The sequence below is a fragment of the Monodelphis domestica genome, chromosome 4, assembly GCF_027887165.1.
Source record: "Monodelphis domestica isolate mMonDom1 chromosome 4, mMonDom1.pri, whole genome shotgun sequence".
In the NCBI taxonomy this organism is placed as follows: domain Eukaryota; kingdom Metazoa; phylum Chordata; class Mammalia; order Didelphimorphia; family Didelphidae; genus Monodelphis; species Monodelphis domestica.
In genome coordinates this window covers 309043874-309060120 of record NC_077230.1, presented here as the reverse complement: position 1 = coordinate 309060120, position 16247 = coordinate 309043874, and the positions used below count along the sequence as shown (strand labels likewise).

At 38.0% G+C, this 16247-nt stretch overlaps 1 protein-coding gene across 9 annotated transcripts in view; it reads right to left on the bottom strand.

Moving 5' to 3' along the window:
• Positions 1-16247, bottom strand: part of NBEA (neurobeachin) — an 829579-nt gene that overhangs the window by 270805 nt on the left and 542527 nt on the right. The gene's annotated exons all lie outside the window — the stretch shown is intronic.

Genomic DNA, 16247 nt, shown 5'->3' with positions numbered 1-16247 from the left:
CTATGTCCCAAGCATTGTGCTAAAATACAGATGGTATATTTTGGCTGAATAAATTTGGACTTTGTGGATTTGGTTTATAAAAATAATAATGTAAACACATGATTTTGATAAGTTTGGAGGGGAACATACAGTTCTTTGTTTATATGAACAATAATGGATTAGATGAGTTTAAACAAAAATCAAGTAACTTTCTGAAATGTTATAATTTTGGTTTCTGAAAGTTTTCCTTCTACCATTTGAAGATGAACTTTAAAATAACACAAGACTATAAAAATAACAAAATAATTTCATATTTATAAGGATTTGATGTAAAAGCAGTATGTTAAGATTGTGACTATTTTTAAAATCATAATGGAATCAGGTATTTTAGAGCTTTTAAGGGATTTTATGAAATTATTCTAACTTGCTTGTTACAGATGAATTGAAACTTTAAAATATTTTTCCTTTTTAGTATGTGATTTATATCTCTTTCCATAAATGATCAGTAATAAATAATAATTCTGTTATGCTTCTTTAAGTAGGATAAATTCTTCCAAATAAAATAAACAGCGTCATTCTTGACCACATTAAATATTGGCTATAATGCTATCAGGGTGTATGGGGTGCTCAGGGAGGGGTAGTATCTCTGGTATGGAGGCTTGTCATGCACTCCTAGGGTAGCTCTCCAGCCTCTGACCCCCACGTGACACCCAGCTCTCACTTGTGGCTCCCAGTAGCTGCTTGCATGCGGCAGCGGCCACACCCCGGGCAACGGCTTCGACAGGCCGGCCAAACCTTGTGAGGGTAGCCATCGGGTCGTCGACCCCTGGTGAACCAGGGCTTTGCTCACCCAGCATGTGAAGACTGCTTCGGCGGAACAGGTGGAAGAAACCAACAAGAAGGTTCAACGGCTGAGATGACGACGCAGCGAAGCACTGTGGAATGCTTAGGGCGTGTTGGAGCACAAAAGACAACACGGCCATCCAATGCAGCTGAGGAAGTCTCCAGACGTAACAATTTTTTGTGCCACTGGACCCAGGCTTCCAATGCCGAGAGAGTGGGACTGTCTCTGTGCATCAGCTTTTCCACTTAAATCTCCTTCATGCACAAGTATCTTTGTGCACACTCATCTATCCTAACCCCGTCCACCCTCTTCAAGACCTGCGGCGATGGCGGAGTGGCGACGCAACAGGTGGAGGTGACCACTGGCAGTTGTAGTCATGATCCTGCACGTAAGCGGCCCACGGACCAGTGGTCGCTCGGCCCTGTGGGCAGCAGGGACGCTCGGCAGCATCCTGGGCGTCTGAGCAGCCCTCTCTAGGACAGCACTGCTCACCCTAATCAAGGGATGGGACTAGAAAAGGTGTCCCAAACATTGCCTGCCCTACAAACACCCGGTCAGCACACCGTGGCTGGCGGGTCATCCCCTTTAAGTGGTCGAAATAAAAGAAAAAATACAAAGAAACTCCTACTAGGAGCATGGAACATTAGGACATTACTTGATAGAGAGAATACCCCAAGACCTGAGAGAAGAACAGCTCTAAGTGGTAAAGAACTGGCACGATATAACATCGACATCGCAGCCTTAAGCGAAACACGCTTACTAGAAGAGGGATCACTCAGTGAACCCACCACTGGATACACCTTCTTCTGGAAAGGTAGAGCCTCAAATGAAGACAGAATCCATGGTGTTGGCCTGGCTATCAAGACCAGTTTGCTCAAACAGCTGCCAGATTTGCCTGTGGGCATCAGCGAGAGGCTCATGAAGATCCGTTTGCCTCTCAGCAAAGACCGGTATGCCACAATCATCAGCGCATATGCCCCAACACTGACCAGCACTTGAGCAGAACCCGAGTCTTGAGCAGAACCTGAGTCTCCACATTGTCTTCATAGACCTGACAAAGGCGTTCGACACAGTGAACAGGGACGCATTGTGGGTGATCCTCAGCAAGCTCAGTTGCCCAGCAAAATTTGTCAAACTGATCCAGATCTTTCATGTCGACATGACAGGGGAAGTCCTATCTGGTGGAGAGACTTCCGATCGCTTCAACATCTCCAATGGCGTGAAACAAGGCTGTGTCCTCGCTCCAGTACTATTCAACCTATTTTTCACCCAAGTATTATGACATGCTATGATAGATCTAGACTTGGGCGTCTACATCAAATACCAACTGGATGGCTCACTATTCGACCTTCGCCGCCTGACTGCAAAAACAAAGACAACAGAGAGACTCATCCTGGAAGCTCTTTTTGCAGATGACTGTGCTCTCATGGCCCACCAAGAAAATCATTTCCAAACCATTGTGGACAGGTTCTCCACCGCAACAAAACTGTTTGGCCTGACTATCAGCCTCAGCAAAACAGAGGTGCTGTTCCAACCTGCACCAGGGAAGCCAACTAACCAGCCGTGCATTACAATCGACGGCACGCAGCTTTCTAACGTCATCACTTTCAAGTACCTGGGTAGCACCATTGCCAACGACGGGTCCCTAGACCATGAGATTAATGCCAGGATCTAAAAGGCCAGCCAGGCACTTGGGTGGCTGCGCTGCAAAGTCCTCCAACACAGCGGTGTAAGTACTGCGACGAAGCTCAAAGTGTATAACGCAGTGGTCCTCAGCTCGCTCCTGTATGGTTGCGAGACATGGACACTGTACCGGAAGCACATGAAACAGCTGGAGCAATTCCACCAACGCTCCCTCTGGTCAATCATGAGGATCCGATGGCAGGACCGAATCACCAGGAAGTCCTCAACAGAGCCAACTCCACCAGCATCGAAGTCCTGGTCCTCAAAACCCAGCTACGATGGTCTGGACACGTCATCCGCATGGACCCACAGCGAATACCAAGACAGGTATTCTATGGTGAACTGTCAGCTGGACTCAGGAAACAAGGCCGACCAAAGAAAAGATTCAAGGATCAGCTAAAGTCCAACTTGAAGTAGGCTGGCATGACACCAAAGCAACTAGAACTCGCTGCCTCTGACAGAAGCAGCTGGCGAACCCACATTCACCATGCCGCCACCACCTTTGAAGATGAGTGACGTCGACGTCTTGCCGCTGCGTGTGAACGCCGACACCAGGCCACAGCCGCACCTCCCGTAACAACTGGCATCCCATGTCCCATGTGCCACAAACTGTGCGCCTCAGCCTTTGGACTCCAAAGCCACATGAGGGTACACCGTAGATGAAACTGCACAAAGACAATTGTCATTCTCGATCACCGAGAGACTACTATATATATATATATATATGATGCTATCAATGGAATTCATAAACATTCTTAAGTGAAATTAAGTGATAATGAAGTAGTTACTTCTCCTAAAAGGAGGTCCTAAACAGGTTTATTAATATAATAATGTAAAGTTATATATGTAATATGTATATAATAATTTACTTCATAATGGATAATGATATAACAAAGTTCTACTCAAGAGGTGTGCATATGTGTATATGTTTTTATACATAAACAGTTGGACTTTAAAAATACCTTTTTTTGTATATTTAAAGCAATTATCCTATATTGTGAAGTCACTTTCTTATATGATCTACCTGTTGTATTTCATATGTTCTCCTTTTTGTGTTTTGTGAAACTATTCTTTCCTAGTAAAGTTCTACCTATCTAAAAAATTTCTTATTTGCTGGCTCAGTATCCAGATCATGCCTTCTCACTGTAGATGTTTCTCAAGGATTTGTCCTGAGTCCTCTTCTTTTACACCTCCACGCTCTTTTTGGTAGTCTCATCAGCTCCCTTGGGTTTAACTACAACTGTCAAGCAGATGAATTCCAGATCTATGTATCTAACCTCAATCTTTTCCACAGTTCAATATCATCAGTTGCCTACCGAACATTTAAAATTTCACACCTGTTCAAACTATTGTGCCAAATAGGTATCCAGTAGGAAACTAAGGAGGAGCCCACCAACTAAGAAATGAATAAACAAATAATGGTAGATGAATGTAATGAAATGCTATGCTGGAAGACTTGAAAAAAGTAGTTTCGGAGAAACTTGGGAAGACATTTATGAACTGATACAGTCAAGTGAGAAGAACTGGAAGAATAATTTGTAATATAACAACACTGGGAAAATGAACAATTATGAAAGACATATGAACTTTGATTAATGTATTGATCAACCATGAAACTGAAGGATCACTGATGAAGAATGCTACCCATTTCCTGATAGAGAAATGATAAATAGTAAATATTCAGAATGTGACATTTTTGGATGTGGCCAACACGGTAATTTGTCTTTCCTGACTATGCATATTTTTTTCTCTTTTTTTCCCCTGGGGGTGGGGAGAGGAATGAGAAAAAATAAATGTGATCATTGAGAAATTAAAAGTTAATTAAAAAAAACCATTTGTTAGACAATTTTAAATGTCTGAGTTTTGAATGGAAAATAAATTTATACATATATATTTGGGAATTATCTTTGTATAGATGATAATTAAATTAATGGGGTGGGTGTCATCAAGTGAGAGGGTATAGACAGGACACAGAAGTGGGCTTAGGGCAGAGCTCTGGGCTACCTCTCCAGTTAGTGATAATGATATGTCGATAAGCAAAGGAGACTGAGAAAGCAGTCAGAAGGTAGGTAGAGAACCAAGATAAAGGCAATACATTGAGAACCTAGAGGAGAGAACATATTAAGGAAGAGAGTGTAAAAATGTTGCAGAAAAGTTATGAAAGTTTTAAGTCATGAAAGATTTAAGAAAAGGCCATTTGACATAGCAATTTATAAAATCACTGTAAACTTTGGAGAGAGTTGTTTCAGTTGAGTGATGAGGACAAACTGCAAAATAATAAGTGAGAGGGAGACTGATTTTGTTATTTGTAAGTTAAGGGCCAGAAAAATTAAGTGAACTCCTCACACCCACCAACCTCAGACTCAGTATAGCTCTTTTGACTCCCAGTCTCAAAATGCTAATAGGGAGAATCAAGGGGCCAAAAGCAAAGCAAAATTCCAACTTATGATGGAGCTATGAGTTTATTATCAATTTCACAACCCAAACCTACAGATATGCATTCCTCTTTTTCTATTACTGGAATCACTTATTATCTGTGTGCAAAATCTAAGTGTTATTTTTGGTTTCTCTCTCTCCTTTATGTCTAATATCCAACCAGCTACCATTCCTGTCAATTCTTCTTCTCTTTGCTCTCCTTTCTCTTCCCATTGCCATGATTTTATCATATATCGTCACCAATGCCCATCTAGCCTCTCAATCCAGTCTCGTGTCTAAACCTCTCACCTACCCCTCCTTTAAACAGTATCTTATCTTAACTTATTTGACAAAAAAGGAGAAATTGTTTGCTGAAGTTTCATGTAGATGACACAGTGGATAGAGCCTGGGAGTCAGAGCTTAGTTCAGATCCAGGTTCAGACACTTATTAGAATAAAAGTGTGATCCTGGGCAAGTCACTTTACTTGTTTGCCTCAGTTTCCTCATTTATATAATGGAGATAATTGTAACACCTACATGTGAGGATCAATTGAAATAATAATAACAATTTCTGGCACATAGTAAGTGCTATAAAATGTTAGCTATTATTAGACATGGTGGATCTTTGGGATAAAATGATAGCTCTCTCCCTTGGAATTTTTTTTTAAACCCTTACCTTCTGTCTTAGAATTAATACTGTGTATTGTTTTCAAGGCAGAAGAGTGGTAAGGACTAGACAATGGGGGTTAAGTGACTTGTCCAGGGTCACCCAGGTAGGAAATGCCTGAGGCCAGATTTGAATTTAGGACCTCCTGTCTCTAGTCCTGGTTCTCAATCCACTAAAGTCACCCAGCTGCCCCTGGGAATTTTGACAAAAAAAGAAAGTCATAGTAAGCTGACAGATATTCCAAATGGTAGAAGAGTAGAGTTCTGAAGTTCAGAAAGATAACAAGTGGGTTTAAATGATCTGGGAGTTCAGAAACTCCAAAGACTGAAATTCTAATGATAAAAACAAAAATTATTATTTGATTATATACATGCACAGATTGGTAAGAGTTGAAAAAGGCCTTAGGAACCATGTAGTTCAATCTCCGTCTGAATAAGAAAGCTCTTTATAAAATATCCAATAATTGGACATCCAGCCCTTGCTTGAAGACCTCCAGTGATGGGTGACCTACTATTGTATGATGCTGCACATTTCCAATTTTGAACAGAAAAAAATCTTAGTAAATTTTTTCTTAATTTTTTTTGGTAGGTGAGGTAGGAGAGGGATTCCTAGAAATTACTGTTTTCATTAACAGTTTTGAAAATTGTAAGCAGTAATATGGTAACATGTTTACAATAATTAAAAAGATTTATAAAGCTCCATAGTATTTGTAAAAAATAAAAGAGGAGAGATTATAGTTTATTGGGTTAGTAAAAATAATTATTATAATAATTAGCATTTATATAACACTGTAAGGTTTGCAAAGCACTTTAAAATATTATCTCATTTTATCCTCACAACAAATCTGAAGGATAGCTACTATTATTAGCTCCATTTTACAAATGAGAAAACTGTGGCAGACAGGAGTTGATGATTTAACCAGGATCACACAGTTAGAAAATGTTTGAGGTCACATTTGAATTCAGTTCTTCCTGACTATAGACTCAGCATTTCACCCACTACACCACTTCCCTCCCTCTATTCCTATGTTCCATAAACTAAAGCTTTTCAATTTTAACTTTTAAAATTCATTCCAAAAGTTCAGAATGAATATAATTTTCAAACTTTTCAGTTAATTTGACAGATTCTTTATCAAATTAAGGGAATTTATAACTACCATACAATAAAATTATTAATTTTTAGAACTTATTTCAGAATTGAACAAAATCTAGTAATTTAAAAAATCATTATTTGTATTTCTAGTCCAAAATAAGATGAGTTCCATGAATAAAATATATCATTAAAGGCTGTCATAATAAGTATTTACAAAAAGATAACTATAAAAATAGTTTCAGCTCATGAAGCAACACTGCTGACTGAAAATGAAGATGAATAGACATTACATAAAGAATTTCATAAAATATTCCAAACTAAAACACTATGCATTCACATATTTACTGATTTAAATGAAAATATGAGAATAGGCAAAGAAAAAAAAGTTGTATCAGAAAATATAGTTCAGGAAGAAAGAATGAGAGAAAGGCCTCATGCCTATACATCATGAATCCTTCTTTTGTTAAATAATCAACAAATACTGGATATGAAAGGTACTTAATAGAATAACAAAAAATGAAATTCATTAATTATTAACACACAGGAAAAGTCTCACTATTAACATAGGATTTGTCCTTGAATTAGCTATCTCTGAACAATATAACCAGCAATAGTTGTAGTAAGGAATTAGTATCAAGTTAAAAGGAAGGATAATAATGAGGAAAAGATGTGGCAGGGGGTTAAAACAACTCAATCTTGACCTAGTTAAAGTAGTTATTGCAAATCACAAATTAAATAATATATAGCAAAAATATTAACATTGGTTACAATAATTTTATAAACAAAGTTAAATTATGTAAATCAACTGATGTAATAAAGTAACCAAAAGACCCTTAAAAGTGTCTTAGTCTCCAGCTATTTGATTTCCTTGCCAAGCAGGGGAAAGAGTGGCCAAAGGCAACACTAGTTTAGAAAAAGAACTGGCAATATTTCAAAAATAAGGTCGATGGAAAAATATGAACAATATGAAGTATTGTTTCATAAAAACAGAGAGAAACAGTGGAGTTTAAAACTAGTTTAAAGAAAGTGTGAAAAGAGACTCAGTCATGACAAATCATTTATATAAGAATGAAAACAGAAGGACAACAATTAGGAGAAAAAATGGAAAAAATATGCAAAGATTTTTATGATAGTTTTTGTCATAAAGGACAATAAAGCCTCATTTACTAACTCAATATCATTGTCCTGCATGTACTTAGAGAGGAATTAAAAATGGATCTAATATAGATGGGAAAGTAACTTGCACCACGCAGTATCAAAGATACAAATACAAGCAAGCAAAAAACTCTACCTTCAAGGGGTTCTATTCTAATTGGCAACATATAAAGAAACAGGACCTGGGAAGTAGGATATGGTGGTAAAGGTAATGGTTTGAGATGACCTGGAAGTGGCATAGAAGTCATGTTCCCAGGAAGACATGATAGAAAAAAAAAACATACCTATGAGAGCCTAAAGCTCTAGGGGAAGAGTTCAAGTTCCAATGAGAGAAAAATGAAGAGGACCAGAGAGCAGGCACATGTCTGGAAACATTTTTCTTTAGTGTAAGTTCCTTAAGGGCAAGGGTAGTTTCATTTTTTGTATGTGTATACTCAGCACCCAACAAACTGCTTAAAATAGATTTTTTTAAAGTTGAATTGAACAACAGAGAAATCCATTATTCATTAATTTATCATTATGCTCAAGTTAAGACTTCCAGATTATGTTAAAGGGGATTACTTAGATCTAAAATTTATGTTGATACTCAATATACTGCTAACCCTAAATCTGCCCTTGCTTACAACCATGAAGTTAGACAGAAGAGGCAGAGTGGACTTCATGAGAATATCTACAAAATATCTTTCACAGAAGCCACCGCCCCATTCCTGAAATGCATTTTTATCAAAATCCTTTCTTTTAATGTCAATTTTGGGTTCCACTTCCTTGATAAAGCTTTTTTCTAATCTCTTTTACATTCTACTTATGTATTCTATCACCGTCTTTTCCTTGTCCCTATCATATTAATCCTGTATCATAATGTAAACTGTATTATTTCTTACCCATCTCAGACATGCAAGTAAAATGAAAGGATAAGGACTGTATTAATTTTATCTTTATATCCACAGCACCTATCATAGTAGTTTATACAAATTAGAGAATTATATGCTTGTTGAATTCAATTCAACATGACCTTATTCTTTTTGAGGGTAGGGAATATATCTCATACTTCTTTGTATTTCCCATTGTACCTCACACAGGTGATATCCCACCATAGTGCTTCATAAATAGTAGGAAATCAACAATATCTGATGAATTACCATTGTGTTTAGTGGTCTCTTTTTTAAGAAAAGTTAAAAATTTTTTTTTCTAGATTATATCAGCACAATTTTCAATGATTGTTTTCTAAACATTTTTCCATCCATGTTTTCTCCTTCCCTCTTACCCCTCCCTCTCCCCAAGATGGTAGGTAATAGATGTTATACTTGTGTCATCATGTAACACATATTTCCATGTTCATCATATTGTGAAAGAAGAAACATATTATTTACACTAGGAAAAAAAAAACTCAAGGAGAAAATAAAGTTAACGATTGAATGCTTCGATTTGAACTCAGACTTCCTTAGTTCCTTCTCTAGTAGTGGTTAGCCTTTTTGGTCATAAGTCCCTTGAAATTGTCCTGGATCCTTGTGTTGCTGATAATCTAGCAATTCATTGTTGATCACTGTACTTCATTGCTATTATTGTGTACAATGTTCTCTTGGTACTGCTCACTTCACTTTGTATCTTTTCATGAAAGTCTTTCTAGTTTTTTTTGTGATCATTTTGTTTGTTATTTCTTAAGGCACAACAGTCTTTCATCAGTCTTAGATCATAACTGTTACTTCCTGATTTTTGAACTTTAGTTGAGGTATAGTAGATTCTCTTCCTGCACTTTACCTTGACGCTGTGTGTGTGTGTGTCTCCATGTTTCTTGTAGACAGCATATTGTGGGATTCTGGCTTTTCATCGACTTTGCTATGAGTGAGAACATCTTGTAGTCATGTCTTTTTTTTTTTAATTTTAAACATTATTTTATTTGGTCATTTCCAAACATTTTTCACTGGAACCAAAGATCATTTTCTTTTCCTCCCCCCCCCCCCCCCCTCCACCTTTCCCTCTCCCATAGCCGACGCACCATTACACTGGTTATCACATGTGTTCTTGACTCGAACCCATTTCCCTGTTGTTGGTATTTGCATTAGAGTGTTCATTTAGAGTCTCTCCTCAGTCATTTCCCCTCAACCCCTGTAGTCAAGCAGTTGCTTTTCATTGGTGTTTTTACTCCCACAGTTTATCCTCTGCATGTGGATAGTGTTTTTTAGATCCCTGCAGATTGTTCAGGGACATTGCATTGCCACTAATGGAGAAGTCCATCACCTTCGATTGTACCACAATGCATCAGTCTCTGTGTACAATGTTTTCCTGGTTCTTCTCCTTTCACTCTGCATCACTGCCTGGAGATTGTTCCAGTCTCCATGGAATTCCTCTACTTTATTATTCCTTTTAGCACAATAGTATTCCCTCACCAACATATACCACAATTTGTTCAGCCATTCCCCAACTGAAGGGCATCCCCTTGTTTTCCAATTTTTGGCCACCACAAAGAGTGCAGCTATGAATATACTTGAACAAGTCTTTTTCCTTATTATCTCTTTGGGGTACAAACCCAGCAGTGCTATAGCTGGATCAAAGGGCAGACAGTCTTTTATCACCCTTTGAGCATAGTTCCAAATTGCCCTCCAGAATGGCTGGATCAATTCACAGCTCCACCAGCAATGAATTAGTGTCCCCACTTTGCCACATCCCCTCCAGCATTCATTACTTTCCATAGCTGTCATGTTAGCCAATCTGCTAGGTGTGAGGTGATACCTCAGAGTTGTTTTGATTTGCATCTCTCTGATTATAAGAGATGTAGAGCACTTTTTCATGTGCTTATTAATAATTTTGATTTCTTTATCTGAGAACTGCTTATCCATGTCCCTTGCCCATTTATCAATTGGAGAATGGCTTGATTTTTTGTACAATTGATTTAGTTCTTTGTAAATTTGAATAATTAAACTTTTGTCAAAGGTTTTTATGAAGATTGTTTCCCAATTTGTTGCTACTCTTCTGATTTTGGTTACATTGGTTTTGTTTGTACAAAAACTTTTTAATTTGATGTAATCCAGATTATTTATTTTGAATTTTGTAACTCTTTCTAATTCTTGCTTGGTTTTGAAGTCTTTCCCTTCCCAGAGGTCAGACATGTATGCTATTCTGTGTTCGCCTAATTTTCTTATAGTTTCCTTCTTTATGTTCAAGACATTCACCCATTTTGAATTTATCTTGGTGTAGGGTGTGAGGTGTTGATCTGTACCTAATCTTTCCCACACTGTCCTCCAATTTTCCCAGCAGTTTTTATGAAATAGTGGATTTTTGTCCCAAAAGCTGGGATCTTTGGGTTTGTCATATACTGTCTTGCTGAGGTCGCTTGCCCCCAGTCTATTCCACTGATCCTCCTTTCTGTCTCTTAGCCAGGACCAAATTGTTTTGATGACCTCTGCTTTATAATATAGTCTGAGATCTGGGACTGCAAGACCCCCTTCCTTTGTATTTTTTTTTTCATTATTTCCCTGGATATCCTTGATCTTTTGTTCTTCCAAATGAACTTTGTTATGATTTTTTCTAAATCAGTAAAAAATTTTTTTGGAAGTTCCATGGGTATGGCACTAAATACATAGATGAGTTTGGGTAGGATGGTCATTTTTATTATATTGGCTCGTCCTACCCATGAGCAGTTAATGTTCTTCCAATTGTTCAAGTCTAGTTTTAGTTGTGAGGAAAGTGTTTTGTAGTTGTGTTCATATAGTTCCTGTGTTTGTCTCAGGAGATAGATTCCTAAGTATTTTATATTGTCTAAGGTGATTTTAAATGGTATTTCTCTTTCTAATTCTTGCTGCTGAAAAGGGTTAGAGATATGTAGACATGTTGATGACTTATGCGGGTTTATTTTGTATCCTGCAACTTTGCTAAAGTTGTTGATTATTTTGATTAGCTTTTTGGTTGAATCTCTAGGATTCTTTAAGTAGACCATCATGTCATCTGCAAAGAGCGATAATTTGGTCTCCTCCTTGCCTATTTTGATGCCTTCAATTTCTTTTTCTTCTCTAATTGCTACTGCTAGTGTTTCTAATACAATGTCAAATAATAGAGGTGATAGTGGGCATCCTTGTTTGACTCCTGATCTTAATGGGAATGGATTTAGTTTATCCCTATTGCAGATGATATTAGTTGATGGCTTTAGATATATACTGTTTATTATTTTTAGAACGACCCTTCTATTCCTATGCTTTCTAGTGTTTTTAGTAGGAATGGGTGTTGTATTTTATCAAAGGCTTTTTCTGCATCTATTGAGATAATCATGTGGTTCTTTTTGGTTTGCTTGTTGATGTGGTCAATTATGTGGATAGTTTTCCTAATATTGAACCAGCCCTGTATCCCTGGTATAAATCCTACTTGATCATGGTGGATGACCCTTCTGATCACTTGCTGGAGTCTTTTTGCTAGTATCCTATTTAAGATTTTTGCATCTATATTCATTAGGGAGATTGGTCTATAGTTTTCTTTCTCCATTTTTGGCCTGCCTGTCTTTGGAATTAGTACCATGTTTGTGTCATAAAAGGAGTTTGGTAGAACTCCCTCATTGCTTATTATGTCAAATAGTTTGTATAGTATTAGAGTTAGCTGTTCTTTGAATGTTTGATAGAATTCACTGGTGAATCTGTCAGGCCCTGGGGATTTTTTCTTAGGAAGTTCTTTGATGGCCTGTTGGATTTCTTTTTCTGATATGGGATTATTTAAGAAATCTATTTCTTCTTCTGTTAGTCTAGGCAATTTATATTTTTGTAAATATTCATCCATATCACCTAGGTTGGTATATTTATTGCCATATAGTTGGGCAAAGTAGTTTTTAATGATTGCCTTAATTTCCTCTTCATTGGAGGTGAGGTCCCCCTTTTCATCCTTGATGCTGTTAATTTGCTTTTCTTCTTTCCTTTTTTTAATTAGATGGACCAGTACTTTGTCTATTTTGTCTGTTTTTTCAAAGTACCAGCTTCTAGTCTTGTTTATTAGCTCAATAGTTGTGTCACTTTCGATTTTATTAATTTCTCCCTTAATTTTTAGAATCTCTAGTTTGGTTTTCTTCTGGGGCTTTTTAATTTGTTCATTCTCAAGTTTTTTGATTTGCATTTCCAATTCCTTGATCTCTGTCCTCCCTAATTTGTTAATATATGCACTCAGGGATATGAATTTTCTTCTAAGTACTGCTTAGCTGCATCCCATAAGGTTTGAAAGGATGTCTCGCCGTTGTCATTTTCTTCAATGAAATTATTAATTGTTTCTATGATTTCTTCTCTAACTATCTGATTTTGGAGTATCATATTAAATTTCCAATTAATTTTTGATTTGGCTCTCCATGTACCCTTACCGATCAATATTTTCATTGCCTTGTGATCTGAAAAGGCTGCATTTATTATTTCTGCTTTTCTGCATTTGAGTGCCATGTTTCTGTGACCTAGTGTATGATCTATTTTTGTGAATGTGCCATGTGGTGCTGAAAAAAAGGTGTATTCCTTTTTGTCTCTATTTATTTTTCTCCATATGTCTATTAACTCTAATTTTTCTAAGATTTCATTCACCTCTTTTACCTCTTTCTTGTTTATTTTTTGGTTTGATTTATCTAAATTTGATAGTGGTTGGTTCAAGTCTTCCACTAATATGGTTTTACTGTCTATTTCCTCCTTCAATTCTCCTAGTTTCTCTATTAAAAATTTGGGTCCTATATTATTTGGTGCATACATGTTGATTAGTGATATTTCCTCATTGTCTATACTCCCTTTTAACAGAATATATTTACCTTCCCTATCCCTTTTGATCAGGTCTATTTTTGCTTTGGCTTTGTCAGATATCATGATTGCAACTCCTGCCTTCTTTCTATTAGTTGAGGCCCAAAAGGTCTTACTCCAACCTTTAATTCTAACCTTGTGAGTGTCAACCCGCCTCATATGTGTTTCTTGAAGACAACAAATGGTAGGGTTTTGGGTTCTAATCCAATCTGCTATTTGTCTACGTTTTATGGGTGAGTTCATCCCATTCATGTTCAAAGTTATGATTGTCATTTGTGGATTCTCTGGCATTTTGATATCTTCCCCTAGTTCTGACCTTTCTTTTTAGCTATCTCCTTTTGAACCAGTGATTAACTTTAGGTCAGTCCCCCTAGTCTCCTCCCTTGAGATGCTTCCCTTTCTAGCCCCTCCATTTTTATGCTCTCTTCCCCTCCCCCCTCTCCTTTCCTCCCTTTTTATACTCCCTCCCCCCCTCCTTAATTTTCCTTTCTTTCTTGTCCTAATGGATAAGATAGAATTTAGGATCCCACTAGATCTAGATGTTCTTCCCTCTCAGATTTGATTTCACTGTGTAAGGTTTAAGTAATTCCACTTCACACTCTCTTCCTCTCCTTCTCATATGAGAGTTTTTCCCTTACCCTTCCCATGTGTATCTTTATATGGGAAAGATTATTCTGTTAAGTCCCCCCCCCCCCATTTCTTGAAGTAAATTTTAGTTTTATCGACGGTTCCCCCACTCCCTTTTCCTTTCTTTGCCCTAACTTTCCCCAAATCTTCTTAATGCCCCAATCTTTCCCTATGCATGTTTCTTCTAACTACTCTTATGATGCTACAATTTTTGGGAGTTACACAAAACATTTTCCCCACATATTAGTATATATAATTTGATGTAAATGTAGTCCTTATAGAAGAGAGTTTGACTTAAAGAAAAAGATAAGATTTATCTCCTTTTCTCTTTCTTTCATATTTACCTTTTCATGTTTCTCTTGCTTTCTGTACTTGGATATCAAATTTTCCACTAAGTTCTGGTCTTTTCTTAGCAAATGCTGGAAATCTTCTATTTTGTTGAATGCCCATACTTTCCCCTGGAAGTATATAGTCAGTTTTGCTGGGTAGTTGATTCTTGGTTGGAGACCCAGCTCTCTTGTCTTTCTTAATATCGTGTTCCATGCTTTGCGGTCTCTTAGTGTGTTAGCCACTAAGTCGTGTGTGATCCTTATGGGAGCCCCCTTATATCTGAAGCTCCTTTTCTTGGCTTCTTGTAGAATTTCTCCTTTTTTTGGAAGCTCTTGAATTTGGCAATTACATTCCTAGGGGTTGTCTTTTGGGGATTTAGTATAGAGGGTGGTCTATGAACCCTTTCTATTTCTATTTTGCCCCCTTGCTCCAGAACGTGGGGGCAATTTTCTTTTATGATCTCCTGTAGAATAATATCGAGTTTATTATCTCTGGTTTTTCTGGGAGACCGATAATTTGGAGGTTGTCTCTTCTCCCTCTGTTTTCCAAATCTGTGACCTTCTCAGTGAGATATTTTATGTTTTCTTCTAATTCATTAATTTTTTGGGTTTGCTTTATTGATTCTTGCTGTTTTATGATCTCACTTTCTTCGAGTTGCTTAATTCTGGTCGTTAGGGACTGGTTTTGCTTTTCAGCTTTGTCTGCCTTTCTATTGGATGCTTTGAGCTCTTTTTCCAATTGAGCAGTCTTATCTGTCAGACTGCTGATCTCTTTCTCCCATTTTTCTTTCCAGGTTTCCATCTTTTGGATAAGTTCCAGTTTGAGATCTTCCAGAGCTTGTTGATAGTTTCCATTTTGGGAGGCATGTTATGATTTTTTTTTGGATTTCCTCCTCATTCTCTTCTTTTCCTTGGGTACTTCCACCATAAAAGTTTTCAATAGTCACCTTTTTCCTTTTCTTCCTGGAGGCTTGATTTTGGGCCATGTGAGCCATCCCTTTGGTGGTTTTATTCCCCTTTCCTTTTTGGTCTGGGGTCTGGGTGATATGGATGGGTTTTCTGTGAATTTAGGTTGCCTCAGACTAGTTCTTCCCAGCCTCCGAGGTTTCTTAGAGAGCTGGGCCCCTGATCACATCCAAACTTCCTAGGTGTTCAGCTCTGCCCAGATAATCAGTGCGTGGTCCACCCCTGGTGTTTAGCTCCGCTCAGATGCTCAGCGCAACCACCCCGAGTAAGGCTCCGCAGCCTGTGCTCAGCGCCAGGTTCTCCTGTGAAACTGCCCTGAGATGTTGTTTCCTGGCAGTCCCCAGATCCCAAGGACCTTGGAGTGTCCCCCCCCCCCACCCCCCCTCAGACAGAGACGTTCACCACTCACTCAGTGTCCCAGTGAGCGCTCCAGTAGCTTGCTCTGGTTTGGTGGGGGAGGTGGGGGGGAAGGGCGGCTCAGTTCACGTTTCTGTGCAAGCTTTTCCTCTGTCTTATTATAGTGTGGAAATGTTCAAACCCCACGTACCTTCACCTCTGTGGGGTACTGGGGAGTCCTGTTCCGCCAAAGGTGATTTTTATGCTCCTTTGATGTAGTCTATTTCGTTCGGTGCTGGGGAGAGGAAGCGTGTGGCGTCTAGATTGCAGCCATGATTACCCGGAAGTCCTGTCATGTCTTTTAAAAAGACATCATCAATCACTTTTCTCTCTAGGTTTTCAGGACA